This window comes from Python bivittatus, unplaced genomic scaffold (genome assembly GCF_059951505.1).
Source record: "Python bivittatus isolate LINGU-HERP-01145 unplaced genomic scaffold, Pbiv_v1 ctg000730_np1212, whole genome shotgun sequence".
Lineage (NCBI taxonomy): Eukaryota > Metazoa > Chordata > Lepidosauria > Squamata > Pythonidae > Python > Python bivittatus.
In genome coordinates this window covers 121090-138788 of record NW_028277109.1, presented here as the reverse complement: position 1 = coordinate 138788, position 17699 = coordinate 121090, and the positions used below count along the sequence as shown (strand labels likewise).

The 17699-nt window shown below is 54.8% G+C and overlaps 1 pseudogene across 1 annotated transcript; it reads right to left on the bottom strand.

Moving 5' to 3' along the window:
* Positions 1-4772: 4772 nt before the first annotated feature.
* On the bottom strand, positions 4773-16126 carry LOC148213981 (C-type lectin 1-like; annotated as a pseudogene). The gene is made up of 5 exons (XR_015793566.1): positions 16069-16126; positions 15007-15104; positions 14332-14469; positions 13511-13625; positions 4773-4918 (listed from the first exon to the last, which is right to left on the bottom strand). The product of XR_015793566.1 is annotated as a C-type lectin 1-like (transcript).
* Between the last annotated feature and the right edge of the window lie 1573 nt (positions 16127-17699).

Genomic DNA, 17699 nt, shown 5'->3' with positions numbered 1-17699 from the left:
GGGGGGGGGTAGCTGGTCCGACTCTGCCTCACAGCCTCCAAATCCCTGCATTTTCTGGAATCACGTCAGGGCACTCGAACATGCCCTTCTGGGGCACCCCTATGCTTGCAGCCACTAATGCTGCTGTCAAAGTCCTGACCTCAGACTCTTTTTGAACAGTATGAGTCCCATCTTTGAAGATCATGCTACCCGATTCCCAGTCCACTTTTGGATTCCATCGTTTCAACCAAGATAACCACAGTATTAAAGGAAGGGCCGCGATCGGGGCCACCAGACACTGCAAAGCCTCTCGGTGAGTCCCTACTCTCATTTCAAATTCTTCAGTGTAGAACTCTACTGGACCCCGTCCCACTGGTGACCCATCCAACTGACTGAACACAATAGGGGTCTTTAGTCTCTGCACCCTCAGTCCAAGTCCATTCACAGTGACTGGATTGATTAAGCAATGGGTGTACCTTGAATCTATTAACGTGGTTTAATGCGCTCTGTGGGTGGTTCTTAGGGCCCTCAACTTCACCCCGAGAGTCATAGGATTCACCCCATCCTCTTCCTCCTCTGACTCTGGTTTCGTCTCTGCACACCGCACTTCGTCTTCCTGCCTTCGGGCGCACTTTAAGACAGCCAGTTGGCGTTTCCCACCAGCTGATACTCCTCTTTGGAGGAGTTGCTTTCGATCACCACAGAGCTTTGGAATTCACCTCCTGCTCTCGATGCTGCTGTTCCTTTCTTTTCTGCCTTAAGACCCTTCAGAGATTTAGTGGGTGGTTTACTTTTGGTAGTCACCAGGAAGTTTGGGTTTTAGGACAACTCTCAGTGAAATGCCCCTGTTCTCTTCATTTGAAGCATGCACGACCCCCTGGCCATTGATCCAGACCGCTCTCCTTCGGTTTCCCACTTAACTTCTTGGTTAAGATGGTGGGTATCTGCGGGTTGGCACTGGGTCTTCGCACAGCCATCCAATTGGCTTCCACTACTGCCGCATAGATGATCCATTCCTCCACCACCTTCAGATTACCCCTGGCCAATGCCAACTCCCACAGCCTGGGCTTCAGCCCCTTCTGGAAACAACGCACCTTAACCTGTTCAGGCCAATCCCAGAGTATCCCTGCGAGTCGTCGGAACTGCAGCGCATTGTCCAGTACCGAGCAATCACCCTGCTTTAAGTCTTCGATGGTGGACCTCGCTTTCAGAACCGCACAGGGATCCTTGAAATATCTACGTATAGCCCACATAAACTTGCTAAATTTGGTGAGCTCTTCTCCTCTGGCTTCGTGCACTTCCACTAGCCACTCTGCTGCTTGACCTACTGGAACATAGGACACTAAGCCACTTTCTTCACATCATTCGGGAACAAGTGACCGCAACTTTCCATGCAGACTCTCACGTGCGTTAAAATGCCCGCCAGTTCATTTGGGTCCCCACCGTATTTCATCTCGAGGCCCAAGCACTGGAGTGGATCCCCCCTGCTGTTGTACTTGCTGAACCAGAGGACGCAACGCTTCCTCATTGCTGGACGCCGCTCCTCCACACCCCTTGTCACTATTCCCCAATTCTGAAAGGGAATGTCCGGATAGCCAGTCCATCTCGGCCGCTCAATACTTTCCTCAGGAACTGTCCCAACGACTTCAGTCTCCTCTCATGGAAGTGACATCTGCCCGTAATTCGTCCATGGTCCCCTCCAAGGTGATGAACCGGAGTTCTCCACCTCACTGACAACCATCGACCGTCAATCCTCAGGTTCTTTCTCTATGAAGGAGACCTCCTGGAACTCCCCAGACTCTCGGGTCTGCTTTCATACCTGACCTCTCTGCCGCTCTTTATCAGATTCCAGCGGTAGCATTGCCACAGGTCTCAACGGCCTGTCCGTTTCCTCCTCCACTCCACCACCCGCTCCAAATTCAATGATCTCTACCTCCATCAGTCCCTCAGGAGATCCATCAGGAGAGGCCCATTGGGGGCCCAGGAGGAGATCCTTTCCTGCCATGGCCCCTGCCCTGTGGAACAACAGCCCTGCAAAGATCAGGCTGGCCTGACCCTGCTGGCCTTTTTGCCCAAGTCTGGGGCCCCAGGTGTGTGACGGACCGCTCTGCAAAAGGGTTCCTGGGCTTTCTGAATGATTCTTCCTGGCTGCTGTCTGTGGTTGTTGTTCTTGTGTTGTTATTTATTGTGTGTTTATTGCTGATGCAGGCTGGATAATTGAGAACGGCAAAGAGTATCAAAAAGAAGTTCACACTGTAAGGTTTACCCCGTTCATCTAGAGAAACTCTTGTGACACGTGTGTTCAACAAAGAAGTTTACTCAAGTGTAACGTAGCAGTTACAAACAAAGCCAGGACTGGCTTGGCACATTTCATGGTACAGTTTATAGTTCTTCCCTTCCCGCGCTTTGCCCCGTTGCTAAGTTACATATTGCAGGTTGCAGGTTACCAATTGCCCCAGTAATCTCCCCCTGCTATTCCAATGGCAGGTTCAGCCAGTTCCCATTGTCCCTTAATTGCTCCGCCCCGCCAGCGTGGTGGTGTTTTTTATGGGTCCTTTCAGTTGCGTGCAAGACCGGGATTTTCCCAAGTGTGTGCTGATCATCTTCCCGCGGGCCACGGCTTAGTTCTTTGTCTCCGCGCTCACAGTTAATCAGAGTGGATACAAAACTTCCACTCTGCGGTTTCCCTATTAAGTGGGCACAGGTGGCTCGTAATCAGCCGCGGCTTTCACTTCCTCTTTTTCCCCGGCTTGTGAGTGGGCGGTAGAATTGACTCAGCACAGCTGGCCAAGCTCCTAGCCAAGTTCCTAGCAGTGCTGCACCGGCTGAACCTGACACCCCCCCCCCCATCACACAGCAGAGAAGCTGCTTCTCTAAAGTCACCCTCTTTATTTAATTAATTTAAATAAAGGGGGGACCAATCTAGGCACTTCTCTGGCCCAGGTCTTAATTTAATTTAAATTTAATTGAATTTAAATTCCCGGATCCCTGGAAGCGAAGGGGGGCAGGAGCCCCCGAGTAAAGAGGGGTGTGGGACGGGAAGGAGGGGGACTGGGAGGGACCCCTGATGCTGGTGGGGGAGGGGGGAAGAAAGTGGCTGGGACCCCCAGGAGTGACCTTGGGGAAGGGGTCGAGGTCAAGAGACGCAGGAGCCTGCAGGAGCCTCGATCTCCGCATGGCCTCTGCCCCTTCCCTCCCCACACACCTCCAGGAGGACCAAGAGAGACCCCCCTTCCCTGACTGTGGCCGAGGTGGGGAGGGGATCGTGGGAAGGCAGCCGACCCAGGATCAGAGTTGGACCTTCTGGCCCTGAATGAGACCCGGATCCGGAGCCCCCAAAGTTTGTCGCCTTGAAGCAGGAAGGAGAAGAAAGTGAAAGAGAAAGAGGGAAATTGCAGTGTTTTCATCCTAAATCTGTGCAACGAAAAGCCACAAAGGAAAAAGATGCATTTGGGAAAAACCTTTTTGCACCTTCAGAAACTTCAGTTTTTCTTACGAATCTCCAATTAGGCATTTAAGTTCAGGAAGAGTTGAATTGAGATCCCTTGTTGGGTGAGCCTCTGAATTGGGAAAGGAGACCCAGTCCCCCCCCCCCCACAATTTCCCTTCACTGAATCCGGGTCTGGAGGGGAGGGGGGAACCACGGTGGGACTGAGGAGGAAGGATGTGGGGGGGAAGGAGACTGGAGACCCCCCCCCTTTGAGTTGCTCCTGAGGGCTCTTGAGGAAAGGCAGGTAGGAGGGCTGAATCTTGGGGGGAGAAGAGAAGTTTCAGGAAAGCAGGGAAGGTGGGGGGTTCAGGTGAGGGAAGGCCTGGGAGACCCCAGGATCATCAGTCTAGAAACCCTCAGTGTGCCCCCTCCCCATATTCCCCTCCAAGGAAGAGGGAGACCGAGGTATGGATCTCACTTTCACTGCAGCCCTGAGAGTCTCTGGGTCTCTTCACCCCCCTCCCCCATCTTTCCTGCCGCGTTGGGAGTCACAGGGATCCAGCCTTTCCTGCAGAGAGTAGGGCATTCTGCTGCACCATTTGAGCTTCTGCCTGCCTTTCTCCAGGGTGGGAGGATGGAGGGGGCCGTACAGTTACCTCCTTCCCCCCCTCTTTCCTCCCCCTCCAGACCACCAGCAACTCTCCATCTCCCCCAGGGAGCCCCACTGGTACCAACAAACCTCCCCCTCCCTCCTCCAGGGGGCATCTTGAGGGAGCAGCAGCCCTGTGGGGTTGGCCGCTGGTGTCGAAGGAAGGCGATGGAGCTTCTCCTGCCCAGGGAGGACTGGGGCCCTTCCTCCCCACAACCCCAATGGTGGAGCATGGAGTGGATTGAGCTGGGGGTCTCTTGGGAGGCTCCCCACATATCCCCCAGGGAGCTCAGCAAGGAACTGGAGGGGCCAGAGAAAGGTCCCCCCGGGTCCCCCTTCCAGCTGGGCCCTCAAAAGGCAGCAGGCCTCCCCCTCCCCCTTCCCACATGGGTCCCTCCTCTGCTGGCGGTTGGGAGTGATGGGCCCCGGACTCCCTCCTGACCTCTTCCTTCCTCAATTCCGGCTCTCCAGCTCAAATGAAATGGACGTGCCGTAAAGCATCGTAGTCTCAATGGGTGGTCCTTCTGAACAAGCCCCCCCACCCGCTTAACGCCACGCCTTGCCAGGCAGAAGACTCAGGGGTCTTGCGCTTCAGACCGCCACAGGCTCCTGGCTCTGCAAAATAAATCAGGCTACTCGTGCCAAGATAGAATTTATTCGGCCTTCTGGCCCATCCGAATCAGCCACTTCTTGCCCGAGCTACCAAAGCATTCCTCAAGTGTGGGTGCAGAGCAGAGGTGTCGGCAGGCGGGGGGCTTCCTTGCTTCCCCAGGTGCTTCCCTCACTCTGGGGCTACAGCCAGTACTTGCAGAGGAAAGGGCGCAGCAAATTGCAGTCCTTGATGTTCCAGTAGAGGTGCCCTGGGCAGCAAAGAGAAGGTTTGGTCCCCTTTCACAGTGGCTGCATCAGTCCCAGAGAGGCATTTCTCTGGCTCTGGCCTCATTGGCGGGGGGACGTGAGGATGCCAGGCTGTGGCAACCGCAGGCGGAGAACCCAGTTGGCTAGAACGGGCTTGGCTGTCAGCGGGGGTTGCCACCCAGAGAACCGGCTAGCCATCAAGGGAGGCCACGGCTACCAGACCTTGCCTGGCAGGCTCTGCTCAGCCACAGGAGGGCAGCAGAGAACTTGCAAAGCGCTTGTGCCAACCCAGAGCAAGGCTGGACAGATGACCAATGTCCTTCATCTGGCTGCCTGTCAAACCCTCCTCCTCCTCCTCCTCGTCTGCTGATCTGGCAGGAGGACAGGCTTCGCATCCCCTCAGCGAGGCCGGGGTGACGCTCAAAGTGGGGGTGCTCCACTTGCAGGGTTGGGGGTCTTGAGGCCAGGAGCAAGCCGCTCTTCCCCGGGACCCCCTGCCTTCCCGGAGGTCTGGCTGGCATTCAGGAAAACGTTAAAAACTGGATTCCTTCGCAGGGCTGGTTCTCAAGTTTATATCTGAGGCCATCTTTTCCCCTTCTCTGTTACGTTTTATTTCTGAATTTGATTCTTATAGTTATCTTTATTTCGTTTTTGACAGTTTCCGCCTGGATTTTTTACGCTGTTCTTGTGATTGCGATTGGTTTTTAATCAATCTGCTACCTGACTGCGATGAGGTAAAAGATTGTATATGAATATATGTGTGAGAAGGCAGGGAGAAGTGAGGGCCTCAAACGAACCATGTTTGCTAGGGGAGAGCGCTGTGCACCATGGGGCAGCCTTGGGGGGACGGCAGGAGGGAGGATGGGCAGAAGACACACTCGCACCAGAGTGGAGAAGGACGGCAGGAGGGAGGAAAGACTGCAGGCAAGAGGCACGTTCGCACCAGAGTGAAGAGAAACGGCAGGGGCGGCTGTCGGGTCAAGTGGGGATTGGAATGTGTATTGCGCTGATTGGATTCGGAAAGTGGAATGTCTGCGGTTTTGCGGTTAATTAGCGGCGCTCCGGGGCGGTAAAAAAGGTGAGATTGTGAGCCAAGCCCTCGTAGGAGGGGGAGGACAGATAGGGGGTATAAAAACCTGTCAGACCTTGCTTCGGGGTTCCTCCATTGCTGCGGGAGGGACCCACCTTTGCAAACGTGTCCAATAAAAAACTTCTGTCTACTGGACAACCAAACCCGTGTCTGTCGTTTTCTGACAAAATTGGCGAGCCAGGCAGGAGTCCTCGACGTGGACTGGACTGTGGAGAACCGGTGAGTAATCGGCCGTAGCACCCCGTTGAGGTGTCTCCCGTTTTCCCCGGAGTCGGGTCCGGGACGGGACTCCAATCGCCAGTCAGACAGAAGTAAAGAGGAAGTCGGCCGACGAGGGGACCTCCGGGAGGTCTGGTGAGTACAGCCTACCCATAATCTCGGGGAGATTAGCGTGGTTACGAGGCGTTGGACGCCGCAAGGGGACAGAAGAGTCCGGGACCTTCTGTAAGGTGGGAAACGTAGTCAGGAAGGATGGGTAAAGCGCAGAGTAAGAGTGTAAGGCCAGGGGCCAGTGGGAAAAACGCAGTAGGGGGAATCCCCACGGATTCTCCATTAGGACAATTGTTGCAACAATGGGAGACACCCTGGTTGTGTCCATTCACCAGGGGTCTGGAAAAACCGACCATGATAACTTTGTGCACTAAAGAATGGCCAAAATATCCACTAGTGGACCCCGAATTCCCCTACCATTGGGATACTCTTGGAAACCCCAGTAATTACTGGGTGACCCAACTAAAAAACTACATTGTGGAGCATAAAATGTTAACACAGGAACCCTATGTGGAAGTCTGGTTCCATGTTCATTGGGAGGGGCCTCGACCCAAGTTAGCCAAAATTTTTGTCCAAAAAGAACAGGAGGATGAGGAGGAGGACCTCTGGCTGACTAGACCTCAATGGGGGCCGCCACCTCCTCCTCCTCCTCCTCTTCCTACCGCTCCCCCTCCGGCGCCCCCACCCTATCCCGGGCTGCGGAAAGAGCTGGACCAGCTGAACCAAGACATTCAGAACTTGCCCTTTAGTCTAAGGTCCAGTGCCTTCCCCGTCCGGGAAGTCCCGAACGGAACGAACGCACAGGGGGTGACCGTCACCAGTTACGTAACAGTTCCCATCAAACCCAGTGAGTTGAGGGAATTAAAAAAGACCCTCCCTCGTATGCAAGACAACGCCCATACCGCCGCCGAACAATTGGAACTTTTTCTCGGCCCGGTGGAATACTCCTGGGGGGAACTGAATTACATTTTAGCCCACCTCTATACGCCAGAAGAGAGGGGCCAGATTCGGCGAGCTGCGCTCGGGGCTTGGGAGCGAAGGAATGCAAATGTCCCAAATGACCCGGCCGCAGATACTAAATTCCCTCTGGCAGACCCAAATTGGGATCCCAATAATGCCGCACACCGGCAGAACATGAGAGACATGAAAGAGATGATTTTGGAGGGCATCCGAACAGCAGTGCCCCAGGGGAAGAATTTGACCAAGGCTTTTGAGGTAACCCAGGGGAAGGATGAATCGCCCGGAGATTTTTGTGAGAGGATCCGGGTTGGCCTGACCAAATTCTCGGGCGTGACTCCGGACACCCCAGCCTTTGAGACCTTGTTAAAAATGCAGTTCGTCACCAAAGCATGGCCAGACATTCAGAAGAAGATACAAAAACAGGAGGGTTGGACTGAACAGGGGATAGGGGAACTCCTAAGGATTGCTCAACAGACCTATGTGGGGAGGGAGGAGGCGAAGACCAGGCAGAAAACTCAAATGATGATGGCAGCCGTTCAGGCGGCGGCCAAGAATGAGACGAAGGGGGAGGGACTGAGGGAGGCGCGACCTTCTCCCCATCTGGTCCGGGGACCTTGGCCCCGGAGAGGTGGCGTCGACCCCAGAAGGGAGAGGTGGACTGGGGATAGGCAAGGTTGTTTCCGCTGCGGGCGAGTAGGACACTTTGCTCGGGACTGCCAGGTGGATCGCCCCACGGGTGAGAGGAGTTTCCCCCTGTACAACTAGGGGGGTCATGGTTCCCCAACGGGGACCCACGGGGAACCCTTGGTAAACATCACGGTGGGTCCCACTGGCGAGGAACAGCAGTTCCTCGTGGACACCGGAGCCTCTCAAACATCGCTGTGCCAACCGATCCCAGGGATTGCGAAATCCCGGGGCGCGTCGGTATCGGTGATGGGGGTGGGAGGTTCTCCGGTCAAGGCAGACGTACTGGAGGGAGTGAGACTGGAGTGGAATGGGAAGGAGGTAACTGCAGATGTGTTACTGATCCCACAGGCAGGAGTGAACTTGCTGGGAAGGGATCTAATGGGTAGTCTAGGAGTGGAGTTGTGGAATGTGGAACAGGCAGAAAGGATGTGTTTGTTGCGGGAGGTGGACGTGGAGGTTGTGAACCCTGAGGTATGGGCAGGAGAAGGGGGGGCGGGTCAGTTCCGCATCGCCCCAATTAGCATCCCCTTGAAACCGGGGGTGACTGGTTTGCGGCAAGCCCAATACCCGCTGTCCCGGGATGGGAGGCGTGGGCTGAAGCCCATCATAGATGGGCTGAGGCGGCAAGGGCTGTTGGAACCGGCTATGTCCCCCTTCAACTCCCCTATCTTAGCTGTGAAGAAGAAGGACAATAGTTACAGGCTGGTGCAGGATCTGAGGAGGGTCAACGATTTGGTCTTGGCCCGGACCCCGGTAGTACCTGACCCCTACACTTTGATGGGGAAGATCCCTCCCGGGGATCGGTGGTTCACGGTGATAGACTTGAAGGATGCTTTTTGGTCATGCCCTCTGGCAGAAGAAAGTAGGGATCTGTTCGCTTTTGAGTGGGAAGATCCGGAGACTGGGAGGAAGCAACAACTGAGATGGACGGTGCTGCCCCAGGGGTACACCGAGAGCCCCCTCTTGTTTGGACAGGCATTGGAAGAGAAACTCCAGGGGTTCCGGGCCCCTGGGGGTTCTCAGGTGCTGCAGTATGTGGATGATTTGTTGGTGTCTGGAGAGAAGGAGGTAAAGGTGAGAGAAGACTCAGTGGCTTTATTGAACTGGTTGGCTGAGGAAGGACTGAAGGTGTCAAAAGGGAAGGTCCAATTTGTGGAAAGGGAGGTCAAGTATTTAGGACATGTACTCCGGAAGGGCGAGAAGTTGATTGATCCTTCTCGGATACAGGGGATAATGCAGTTGAAGCCCCCTCATACTAAAACGGTCGTGCGGTGGTTTCTGGGTCTAGTAGGATATTGCAGGCTATGGATAGATGAGTACATGAGCAAGGCTCAGTTTCTGTATGAGAAGTTGAAAGGATCATCTGACAGGGTAGAATGGACAGACGGGGACACAGAGAAGTGGGGAGAATTACGAAGGAGCCTGGTGACGGCCCCGGCTCTGGCTCTACCGAACCTGGCCCTCCCCTTTCACCTGTACGTCACAGCCCATGGGGGAACCGCCATTGGAGTGCTGACTCAGAGACGGGCTGGGAAATATCAACCAGTGGCCTTCCTGAGCAAAGCCCTAGAACCGGTGGTGAGGGGATGGCCGACTTGTGTGCAGGCAGTGGCTGCCGCTGCTGTGCTAGTGACAGAAGGGAAAAAACTCACTTTTGGGAGCCCCGTGATTGTCCATTCACTCCATCAGATCTTAAGTGTGCTTAGTCAGCAGGCGGCTGCTTGGATGACAGAAGGGAGGATGTTGAAATATGAGACAGTTCTCCGGATAAGTCCTGATGTGGTGGTAGGAACAGACAGGAATTTGAACCCAGCGGAGTTTCTTGCGGGGGAGCGGAAAGAATGGGAGCCGGTGGAGCACGAGTGCTCCACCCTGTTGCAGCTGCAAACAAAGACCCGGGAGGACCTGCAGGAGGTCCCGCTGGAGGAGGGTGAGGTCTGGTTCGTGGATGGGTCTAGCCGAGTAGAGCAGGGACAAAGGAAGTCAGGGTATGCGGTGGAGGGAGAGACAGTAGAGAAGGGGGCACTACCAGCAGACTGGTCGGCCCAGCTGTGTGAAGTGCACGCTTTGAAACGGGCACTAGAGTTGGGAAAGGGAGTGTCCCTCACCGTCTACACAGACTCGCGATACGCCTGGGGAGTAGTGCACACTTTCGGGAAAATTTGGCTGGAACGGGGTTTACTCACAACTGCTGGGAAGGAGGTGAAAGCTCGGCAACTGATAGAGGGGATGATGGAAGCTCTTCAAGAACCCGACAGGATTGCAGTGGTGCATATAATGGGACATCAGAAGGGGGACTCGATGGAGGCAAGAGGGAACCGACTTGCTGATCGAGTAGCAAAGGAGGCAGCGGAGGGTGTCCCCATTGCCATCATGATTGCAATCCCCCAGATAGAAGAACCTCCGGCTTGGACGCCGGGGAAGTTGGACGAGGTGCTGCTGGAAAGGGAAGGTTGCAGGGAGGAAGCAGGTCGTTGGGTTACAATTGAGGGGACCCCAGTAGTGAGCCGTGCTGACATGAGGGGGATGTTGGAGAAACTGCACGAAGGGTCTCACTGGGGGGTGCAGGCTTTGATAGACACTGTAAAGCCGTGGTACTGGAGCCTGGGGATGTGGACAGAGGCGCAGGCTGTGTGCTGGAAATGCCTGATTTGTCAGAAAACCAATCGCAAAGCCATGAGGAGAAGGGAGAGGGGAGGAAGGCCCTTGGCAATATGGCCCTTTCAGCGAGTCCAGGTGGACTTTACGGAACTCCCTCCTGTGGCTGGGTTGAAGTACCTGTTGGTACTCAAAGATCACCTCACTGGCTGGGTGGAAGCGGTGCCCAGCCGGAGGGCGACTGCACAGGTAGTAGCAAACGTTCTCCTGGAACAGATCGTCCCCCGGTATGGGATAGTAGAGAGTCTGGATTCTGACAGGGGGACCCACTTCACCCACAAGGTACTGCAGGAGGTCATGCAAAGCCTGGGGGTTCGATGGGAACTCCACACCCCTTGGCATCCTGAATCCAGTGGGAAAGTGGAAAGAGCTAACGGGGTATTGAAGCAACATCTCACCAAACTGGGATTGGAAACAGGGCTACCTTGGACAAAGACACTTCCGGTTGCCCTGCTTCGAATGCGGACAGCCCCTCGCAAGGATGTGGGGTCTCCCCATTCGAGCTGATGATGGGAAGACCTTTCCTGGCTCCAATGGGAGAGCCTATCCCCGAGCTAAAGGATGCCTTCCTAAGAAAGTATCTCTTGGTACTGTCACAATCTCTCTTGTCTTTAAGAAAACAGGGACTCCTCGCTCAACGGCCCCCCTTGCTGGAAGACCAACACCCCCACAAGCCAGGGGATTGGGTCCTGATAAAGACGTGGAAGGATGAGAAGCTGAAACCGTCTTGGGAGGGACCATACCAAGTTCTCCTGACAACTGAATCAGCGGTTCGGACCCGACAGGGGGGTTGGACCCACTACCATCGGGTTAAGCGAGCTCCCGACCCCCGACCGTGGACTGCCCAACCGGGAGACGGACTCAAAGTAAAACTTAAAAGGAACTGAACTAAGGCAGGGGAGGAGATGACCAACATGAAGGCTTGCATCCAGGTTATTCTGTTATGTCACTGCTTAGATGCTCTACAGCACAGCTCTAACAACAATTTTTTTGTAGAATTGGCACAGACAGCTTTGAACAGCACAACTTTTTGTGTGGGGCAACTCTTGACTGTGAATGGTGTCACTTCCACCTGTTTCTTTGGAATGCCCATCAGCTTGGAAGCACTGAAGAATGTTACTCAGATAGCGAATATTGATATCACTGGGGATGATCCCCCGTGGGGGGGGATGTTCTATCATTTTGGGTCTTCTCCCACACCAAGACCCTGGACTGATCAAAGGCAAATGGCTCTAAATCTCTTGGGGATAACCAATGCAACTCAATGTGTATATTTCAACAATACCCAGAACCGGACCCACCCACTGCCCTCAAAAGGTCCTGCTTTCACTTGTGGAGGGATCTATAATATCCCTTACGCCTCAACCCCTCTATACCTACCTAAAGGTTTCTTTTTGTTATGTGGACATGAAGCCTATACCTATGTTCCAGCCTATAGTTCAGGGGGCCCTTGTGCCGTAGGGCGCCTGACCTCTCTATATGCCCTGCCTCCGATGCAAGCGCACCCATCAAAAGAAAAAAGAAAAAGGGAGCTGCCATCTGCTTGTGAGAGTGATGTGACACTCTTGTCCGAAACAGAAGCCATGGCTCTGGCCCTCTCCTTAGTAGGGGTTCCTGCACTAAGCGGAAGAGCTTACCTGGACCTAAGGAAGGTGGCCTGCCTCCTGGCTAAAAGTGTCAACCTTACATCCTCTCTCATTGCAGCCCTCACTGAAGAAGTCACTGAGATCAGGAGGGCGGTCATTCAAAATCGGATAGCTATAGACTATCTCCTATTAAGGGCAGGACAAGGCTGTGAATCTTTTCAAGGTCTTTGTTGCTTTAACCTAACCAACAATAAGAATTATGTTGAAGCAAAACTAGCCAAGTTGAAGACCTTAGCCTCTCGCATATCCGAGGATCCAGAGGGATGGAATTGGTCGTGGCTCACTAGTTGGTTACCTAACTTTGCTTGGTTAAAACAACTTTCTGTGCTAGCTATTGGCTTCATTGCCTTACTGGTCCTAGTATGTTGCTTAATGCAATGCCTCCCTGCTTGTGGGAATTACCTGTCCCAGTGTGTGAAGCCCCGGGTCCGGGACGAGGGAGCAATCCTGTTAGCCAGGTTTGAGGCCCAACAGAGGCGTGAAAAGAAAAAGGGGGGATTGTGAGAAGGCAGGGAGAAGTGAGGGCCTCAAACGAACCATGTTTGCTAGGGGAGAGCGCTGTGCACCATGGGGCAGCCTTGAGAGGGACGGCAGGAGGGAGGAAATACTGTGGGCAGAAGGCATGTTCGCACCAGAGTGAAGAGGGACGGCAGGGGGCGGCTGTCGGGTCAAGTGGGTATTGCAATGTGTATTGTGCTGATTGGATTAGGAAGTGGAATGTCTGCGGTTTTGCGGCTAATTAGCGGCGCTCCGGGGCGGTAAAAAAGGTGAGATTGTGAGCCAAGCCCTCGTAGGAGGGGGAGGACAGATAGGGGGTATAAAAACCTGTCAGACCTTGCTTCGGGGTTCCTCCATTGCTGCGGGAGGGACCCACCTTTGCAAATATGCCCAATAAAAACTTCTGTCTACTGGACAACCGAACCCGTGTCTGTCGTTTTCTGACATATGTATTTATGTATGTATATACTGTATGTATGTGTACACACACACACACACACACACACACACACAAAGAACAGAAAGGTTAAGGTGGAGCTGGTTTCTTTCACTGGGAGATGATGCTCCCGTAATATTGCCCCAGTCCCAGGTTTGCGGGAATGACGGCTTTCATTCTTCATGGTGTGTCCCCGGACGTTTTGGGTCCCCTCGGCTGCCCAGAGGGTGGGACGGTCCGAGGGAGGAACCAGAGTTATCGGCTGCCAAGGGGAGCGTGGCAAGATGGGCCAAACTGTGCTCATGACGGGAAGCCCACCCTCAGCCGCCCCCCCACCCCCTCGGCTTACATAACCAGGACTGCAACTCAACGCAGTTCACGTCTTCCCAGGCGCTGTTGCGGTCTCCTTCGGCCCAGGGTGTGTAGTCGATTCTGGAGCCATCGCTCCACTCCCAGAATCGTTGCTGTAATGGCAGGGAAGCTACGTTAGCCAACCGAGGAGGGGGCTCTGACTCTGGGGGGCCCAGGAGCAGGGATGAAAAGTGGGCAGGTTTCAAGGGGCCGACCAAATAGACAACTCTTCCTCTCTCTCCTTCATCTACCTAGTCAACCTCAGTGGATCTGGAACAGCTAAGCGGGGTTAAACTCGGTGAATGCTTGGATAGGTGACCATCAGGAGATCCAGAGAAAAAAGAACCCAGAAGAAAACTGCAAGGAGGTGCCCATGAAGTCACCAGCTCAGTCTGACAGCTACTTTGCCTTACGCCCAACTTGGTGGCAGGACCCGGATCAAAGTTATTGAGTCCTTGGGTGGGAGAACAGGAGCAAAACCCCAGGGCTACAGGTGGCCCTTGGGAACTGAAAAGCACCCAGGAAACTTTTCTGGAGGGGGTGGGTGGGGAAACCTCCTTCTGTCTTGTTCCCAGAAATGACATTTGTGTTCACAAAGTCACCAGGAACTCCACTCCAGGGAAACTTCCCTTCTTCCTATAGGAGCGAGCATTTCTCAAGGATTGACAGTGCAACAGAGCACCAGAAAGTCCGAATGAGCAGAATCTGCGCAAATTAAGAAAGGGGGGGAGGGAGGAAGAGCCCTCCCAGGCCAGCCCCGCAGCCCCCAAGGTACTGGCCACCAGGATTGATGAGCATCAGCGACAGAAAGGCACTTACGTTATTTCGATCTTTCAGTCCGATCCAGATGTTTGTAAAGATGAGATACCAGTAGCCATACCAGGCCAACGTGTTCGACTCTTCCTCGTCATGGATGGAGGCCAGGTGGCCGTGCCTCTTCTGGGCCCTGCAGAACGTCTGGAAGAGGGACAACAGAGAAAGGCGCTTGTTCAGCGGAGAAGAAACATGCGTGTCTGTTTGTGCACGTGAGAAAAGAGCAGGCGTCTGATCGCAAGATCATAGCCACCATCTTGACTTTGTTGACCTCCCGCAGACACCCTTGCTGGACAATGCGGCTCTTGAGCAATTCCTGACGTTGATTCGCGAGTTAAAATATTTGCCCCCACAACTAAGACTCCAGACTGAACTGAGGATCAGTGATGGGCCAGTGGACTCTACGGCCCCGCTACCCCTGCTTACTGTCTATGGAGTCCTCACTGAGCAGAGGAGAGTGCTTTAAATGGGCTGCGAGGAAGAGTCCGTGGAACATTTGCCTTGGGACTATCCTAAAATCTCGGTCTCTGCTGCATCCTGATGCACCCAGCCTGGTGGCCCTCCAGGGCCCCCTTGACAGGTCTTCAGCCCACCAGAGGGGATGTGGGTGCTGGGCCAGGGCTCTGCCTAGATCCTCCTCTGCCCGGGCTGGCATGGTCACGGGCACACAGCGCTCCTCACCTCTGCATCGTTCCAGGTCTTGGCTTTCAGGAAGATCTTGTAGCACGATTGATTGTACGTGAGCCAACCGGAGGGACAAGATTTTCGGGCTCCAGTTGCTGTGTGGGAAGAGAGAAGGTCCAATAAGAGGGTGGCCAGGAGGGGGGCTGGAGGAGGAGGAGAAGGAGGAGGAGGAGGAGGAGGAGGAGGAGAAGGAGGAGGAGGAGGAGGAGGAGGAGGAGAAGGAGAGTTGGGTCTGCAGAACAAGCCTCTCCTGCTGAGTTGCAACCCCTTTGACCACAGTAAATTGAGGCTTTCTTGGGTTACATGCGCAGCGGCTGCGTTTCAGAGTGTCCAAAGCTCGCTTGGGTGAGCCTCGGTTAACTTCCCTGAAGCTGCACGTCCTGTGCGAACGAGCCTGGCCGCGTCGGTCGGTTCACCCTTCAGCGAACCGTGCAAAGCCAGAAAACGGGTTCCTTCCAGAACCAGGCTGAGCCTCTTTGACCTCCGCACGGCTTCCTATGTGGGGAAGGGGCTTCTCTGGAGTGGATCCCGTGGAGAGCAATCCCTAGGAAGGGGGGTGGCGGTGGGGGGCTCACTCTACCCTTAATGAAAAAAGCACGGATCTTTCACCCAGGTTTTAACTGTTTAGCCATGTCATGTTCAGCCTGAATCTGAATTTTGATTGTTTGTATTAATTTTCCTTTGTCTTTTATTGTGCAAAAATCGCTGGATCTTGGAGCAGACAAATTGTGTTAGGTTTAGATTTTTTTTTTATTCCACCTTTATTATTTCTGGAAATAACTCAAGGCAGCGAACATGCCTAATACTCCTCCCTCTTCTTCTGTTCCCCACCACAACCACCCTGTGAGGTGGGTTGGGCTGGACCAAAGGGGTCTCCTGCTTTCAGGGGTCTCCCACTTTCTAGCCTGGCACCTTCGCCACGAGACCAAGGCAGGATCTAAACTCTGCAGTCAGCCAAACCCGAATGAAAGCAAATTCAGCCCCTGAGGGCCAAAGCAGGGAGGGGTTTAGATGCAAGAGACTTGGCCTCAAGGGTGCGGGGACCCCACCCGAACTCACCACTTAGGGGGAGAGCCACGAGCAGCAGGCCCAGGCGCACGAAGGCGAAACGCCCCATGGTCTTCCTTCCTTTCCTGCGGAGAGGAGTAAAGAGCGGGGAACTGGAAGCAGAGCGAGGGAAGGGCCCCTCAGGAAGGAGAAGGGGGGCCCCACCTCCAGCCTGGGACCACGCTGGGGTTCCCAGACTTTGTCTTGTCCAGCCGGACCCCGTTGCTGCCTCTCCGGTCCCGCGGTGGCTCTGTTGGGGTCGCAGTGGATCCTGTGCTGCTGCGCAACAGCTGGGCCCTCCCTAAGAAAGGGAGGGTCCCTCTCTGTGGGTTTCTCTTTCTCCCCCCCATGGGTCCCCCGAGAGATCCCTCACTCCCTGCCTGAGGGACCCTCGCGAGATCCCCTGCTGGGCCTGGGCTTTGCCCGCAGCCGCCCCCCAGAGGACCCCTCTGGTGGAGAGAGTCAGCCGGGCTCACCTGCTGCAGGTGCCTCCCGCCAGGTCCCAGGTGGAGAGCGGCACTCCCCTGTCCCTCGGCCTCCGCGGCTGGCGTCTCTGCTGCAGTGCCAGCGGGGCATTTATAGGCAGGGCGAGGGGTGGATTTCTCGAGGGGAGGGAGGAGGGAGGGAGGGAGGGAGGGAGAGGGAGCTTTGCTTCAGAACGGAGTTTTGGTCCGGCAACCAGGAAGCGTCTTGTTTGCGCAACGGAACGGTAATCTGACTTTAACCCTCACGTTCTGCAGGGATGGGGGTCGTGGAAAGAATCCTGCCCGTAGAGGGGCCCCGAGGCCATCCAGCCCAGCCCAATGGCTTTTCATGCCACCCCTTTCCTTTGGGGCCGGGGGAACCCACCTTCTGGATTTGTACGGCTGCAGCGACGTGGCTGCAGGATAGAGGCCACCGAGATCCCTTTTCTTCACACTCTCGGGGCTCCTAAGCGGGATCCCCAACTCTCCCGGAGCAGCAATTCAGCCAGCGGGTTGCAAGCTCAGTGTCGGCAGCCGCAAAGAGGGAGCACCGCAAAGCCTTGACACCCAGTGCCACGAGGCAAAAGTTGTCTCCTTCCCCTTGGAAGAAACCAGGGAAGAAGCAGAGCAGAAGGAGCAAGGAAGCGAGTCCTGCAAACCATCCAAGGCGGATTGGTGGGGTCCCCAAACACCGTTTCCGGCAATGACCGGCTGGAAACTCTGCTCGTGCCGCCTCGCAAAATGCTGTGCATGAACCCACCTATGTCACGTTGCATGTCTGCACAAACACAGGTGCATGGACTCCTCTCCCCCCCCCCATTTACAATCCCCTACCTGTCAGCAGAAGAATATGCATTTATTGGTGCTTCCCGGTCTCCCAGTCCCCAAGGTGATGGAACAGACCAAGATATGAACATTGCAGCCGAAGCCGCCTTTGGCAGTGGGAGCAGCCCTTCCCTGAGCTCAGCCTGAAGCATCTTTCCGTGATGAGGTAACTGCTTGCTGGTTTACTCAAACCATCATTCATTGTGATGCAAATTATGCTGAGGAAGAACACCCCCCCCCGCCCCCTTCACCTCTTTTATGGCAAGCAAGCTGGCTGTTCCTCCTGAAACCCTTCCCACACTCCGGCAGTTATAAGGTTTTGATCTCTTTATAAGTTTCCGCCTTGTGTGGACC